Raw genomic sequence first — 5,000 nt, 5'->3', positions numbered from 1 at the left:
TCCAATTACTCGTATCCTGTTTTAATTGCTTGCCCATTACTGCCTATTAACCCTCGCCTCTCATGTTAATCCACAGATTCTCAGGGTTTTGGATGTTTTTTTTTCTTTCTTTTTTTGGTCGCCTTTTGCTTCTGATTATTTACCATGTTCACTGCAGCTTCTTTGTTTACATCATAGGGTTTTAGAAATGGCTTCCTCTCCCACAAACCCAGCCTCCCTCCCTCCTCCTCTCTTGCATACTGGTTTACATGTTGTTGTTTCCATATCCTCGACTTCATATCCTCCCGCTGCTGATGGGGTTATAGTAAAGCCTGGCTATCAGCTATTAGCTAACTTTAGCTGGTGGCAGAGCTATATGCAGGGTCAGCTATTGATTGACCTTACCTTGTGTTTGAGTTCTTACAGTCCTCTGTGGGGGGGGGGGGGGGGGTTAGTCACCTCCTCTTAGCTGAAATCATTTAGAAACTTGGTCAGCTTGTGGGTGAAGTCGGCCACAGTCTCAAAGTTTCATGTTTCAGCAGTTTCCACGAAGGAGGAACTTCAGTACCCTCATAAGATAGCGAAGATATCCAAATTAGTATTTTTTTTTCTTTCCACGTACGTGAAGTGCACTCCTATATCTGCCTTGTGTCCCGAGATAGATAGGCTGGATTTCCATCTGAAAATGCACCTCCCTCGCTCACCGCTGCTTTTTTCCAAATCAATCGCCCTTTATTCATATATGTAAATGTCAAGTCTGATTTGCCATTGCTCAGAGGGACGAGAGGCTACGCTCCCTCCCATCATCTTGTATCTCTCTCTCTCTCTCTCTCTCTCTCTCTCTCTCTCTCTCTCTCTCTCTCTCTCTCTCTCTCTGCGAAACAGAATAACCTAGCGCTGCAGTGGGGTTGGAGGCGTCCCGCTGCCACAGAATGACACTCACAGAGGCAGCAGAGGATTGAATCCTCTCTGAAAGCCATTGGCTGTGGTCACTGGCATTCAGCCTCGGGCACCCACGCGCGTACTGCACTCTCGTAAAAGTCAGTATTGCCCATAAAGGGAAAATAAACCAGAGAAAAGGTTCAAACCCCCTCTGAATCTACATCACTTGTTTACATTCGGAGTTATCGAATTTATTATGAAGAACAGCAAGCGACAAGACAATGGAGTCCAAGATCATATTTTTTCTTCCCCATTTTCTTTCTCTATGAAGCTTAGATGGGACTGCACTAGGCACAGCGGAAGTAATATTATGCAGATACATCTATAGTGAATGGAAAGGTTCATACGTTGTGATGGAATGGCTTACAAGCAATGAGTATCGTCCTTGTTACTCTAACCTCACCATGGGCGATGGAGGTAAACAAACGCTTGGAACTACGGGTTCGAAAAGGGATTCGAAACGCGTCACTTAACGAACGAGAGACAATCAGGATTCATCAGGTATTTCTCCTAAAATCATTTAAGTTTTCTTCTCTTGCTATACTAAACTATACGTTCTGATCTCTTCCACTATCACAAACAGCCTTGAAAGGACCCAGTGGTCTTTTGTTGTTTGAAATCCTCTATTTCGCTTTGTTTATCTTTATTATCTTTACTTAATTTATCGAAAGACATGAGCAATGAGGTACTATTTTTCCTCCCCAATTAATTTTGATTTTATTACGGTTCATAAATCTACCGTTCGGAAAGAGATTCTCCTCTTTTTTTTTTTTTCGTTTCGCAGTAGTAACATCGACGAGAGGATCCGAACACTCGCCCAACTGAATCGCTCGTCCGAAACATACCTATTCTTCGACCCCGGCAGCTCAGTGAGGCTCGCTTGGCGGAGCTCAAATCAATCCCACATGTGGTAATATTGCGAGAGGAAAACAACGACGCCATATCTCACAGATGGTATGATTTACCTTGCTAGCCAACCCTCTGGCCACATGAATCTTGTCATATAAACCCAGATGCTCGCATCTGCCAAACCCCTTCCTCCCCTCCCTGTTACGTGACCTTCAATTAAACCACCACTGAAGCACTTTGGCCATGTATAATTAGACAGATAAGGCCATAATAACTGATAAAGAAATACTCGGGTAATTTGATTCTTTGATTATGAAATCTTTATTCAAGGACAGAGCATTTCAGTGATAGCATGGGGTATGGTTACGTGACTGGGGGTAGGTAGAGACAAGGATATACCACAAAGAGGTAGTGTAGTGTAGTGTCTCCCTTGTCTCCGTGAGGTGCAGGAGCGATAGCCAGGAGCCTAATTGCTCAAGTGGCTTACTTATTTCTTCAAAGATCAGGATGTATAAAACACAAGGACTCTTAAACGACGGAACGTCTACATACACCACTAGAAATGTACGTTTTAGAAAACTACTTCTTCTTGGAATATACAACGAAGCATTTGAGATTAACTATGAGGGAGTTAGTGTTTGAGAATAACATAGATTAGTAAGAAGAATTTAAAAATGCTTGATACTTTTAAACTAGCATCAGTGAATGGCTGAATCAACAAGATGAACAAGAACAAAGAAAAGAGTGGGATTACAAGAACGTCGTGTAAGTCTGGCTGATTCAACGGACAAATGAGAAGAAAAAGAATGGTGGAAAAAAAAAAAGAAGATCCTACAGCATTGTTTATCAGACCCTCCTCAAGGAGGCTGTAGCTCTCAGGGGTCCACACTGTAGCAGCATAACACACGTCGCATCAAAGTGTCGGGCCTTGGACGACCTTGTGGGAGAGGTATGTACGTGGCACTTCTCGCCATCGTCCTTTACAACCTCCGTCGGATTGAGGAAGCTGGTTGTAGCCAGTTAGGGCAACCCGGGCGTGAAAGTTGCGATTGCCAACGCCCTCGATTTCCGTCGGTGCGCGCCCAGATACCGAGAGATCAAAGAAATATTTACGCCCGTGCGAACGGAATTGCGAAGAGAGAACGCTTCCTCTTTGATGTCGAGCCTCGCTGCTCTGTGTGGATCGAGGGCGATGGTGGGAGGAGGAGGGAGAGGGATGGTTGGTTCTGTGTCTTAAGCGAGTAGATCATTAGAGCGAAAGAGAGATATTCCGCGCTCCGCCACCGCCGTCGACAAAGCACAGAGAAGAACGGGGTGAAAGGCTTGAGTGGAGGAGCTGGTAAGCCATTTAGATGGTTTAGAGTCTCTGGTATAGTGAGGGTCGGGGGAGGCTACCCTGTGCTTTGAGAAAAGGCTTTGTTCTCAGCACCGACTCGCAGAAGAGAACCTTTGGACTCTCTATGTCTGAAGGTCTTGGCTATAGAGAGAAAGGTAGATGAAAATGGAGGTATAGATGGATTCAGTGATTTCTAGATAACCCCAGATAAATCAGAAAGGAAACCGAATTCCCAGCAGTATAGACAGATAGATGAATAGATAAGCAGAGATGGATAGATTTATGAATGCATGGATGGATAGATTTACGAATGCATTTCTAAGAGTGCAGACGAAAAGACCAAAAATGAGAAAGATGGGGAATAAGACAATTGAAGGAGTGTTGAAGGAGTGTTGTCCATTTGGCCAAACAGACAGATAAAACATACTAAGATAAGCAGAGAGATAAAAATAGAAAGTATTGATATGTAAAATGTCTTTTTGACGAAACCTTACCCCAAGTGTTTGGGGTCAATCTTGGACACCATTCTCTAGCTGCTGAAAATAGTAACTGTAATACATTGGCTCTGGCCCGCATGCGGGCGGAGGAACGGCTGCTCATACCTTGCCACGAAGGTCATTCACAAGCGAGGAGGAGGAGGAGGAGGAGGGGGAGGGAAGGGTCATTCATAAGGGGAGGGAGGGGGGTGAGGGAGGAGGTCATTCACAAGTGTGGAAAAAGTTCTTCTTACAAGTGGGGGAGGTGTGGGTGAAGGTCATATACAACGAGGGAAGAGGTTCTTCTCAAATGGCATTTTAAGATGGGGTCAGGTCGTCACCAGCAAATGGTTGTGAATTATACCGTTGATGAATGACAGAGACAGAGCAATAAATGAATGAAAAAGGAGATGATAAACACTTCTTCATTCCTGTCCTGTGAAGATCAACTGATAAAGAGAACGACCGAACGTGTAATGATAAGTAATTCAATCTCGCACAGCTGAGCTGGTAGATGAAATATGAATGAAAAGACATAAGTGTGATGCGAGTGGATGATAACTGAAAGAGATTACTTACGACGGCTTTCTCAAACAGGTTTCATTCTCTTCTTTGTCTTAGATCTTTGGCGATATTGAGGGATCGAGAGAGAGAGAGAGAGAGAGAGAGAGAGAGAGAGAGAGAGAGAGAGAGAGAGAGAGAGAGAGAGAGAGAGGCGAGGGTTGGCAGAAGTGGATGGGTGTGATGAGGGGAGAGGAAAGGAATGGAAGGCAGACCTGCCCACCTCTCTCTCTCTCTCTCTCTCTCTCTCTCTCTCTCTCTCTCTCTCTCTCTCTCTCTCTCTCTCTCTCTCTCTCTCTCTCCCGGCGCGTCTGTGATGCGCTTGGTGGCTTGGGTTATCGGGAGATGCTGAAGAGCCAAAATACGTAGCCCGAAAACAATTTACAAGTCGAAGTGGAGGATGATGGTGGTGATAAGGGGGGGAAGGTGGGTGATGGTGATGGGGGAAGGTGGGTGATGGTGATGGGGGAGGTGGGTGATGGTGATGGGGTGGGGGGGGGGGAAGTAAAGTTTACCGATGCATCAGCCACTGTCAGTTACGTGTGTGTGTGTGTGTGTGTGTGTGTAGTGAGGAGATGCTTTCTACCGTGAAAGTAAAAGAGAACATATACACAAAGTATACATAAGATTCATGATATACATGTGTATACAAAAAGCACGTCCACGCATACACACACACACACACACACACACACACACACACACACACACACACATACACGTTCCCACACTTCAATACGCACATACACAGGCCCTCATCCACACAAACACCCACTCCAGACACTCGCCAAGATACACAAACCCCCCAAAACCTTCCCAGACACCGGGGATGAAGGGAGGACGGGATATCCCGAGTG

This window comes from Panulirus ornatus, chromosome 14, assembly GCF_036320965.1.
Source record: "Panulirus ornatus isolate Po-2019 chromosome 14, ASM3632096v1, whole genome shotgun sequence".
NCBI lineage: Eukaryota > Metazoa > Arthropoda > Malacostraca > Decapoda > Palinuridae > Panulirus > Panulirus ornatus.
This window is presented reverse-complemented; position numbering follows the sequence as displayed.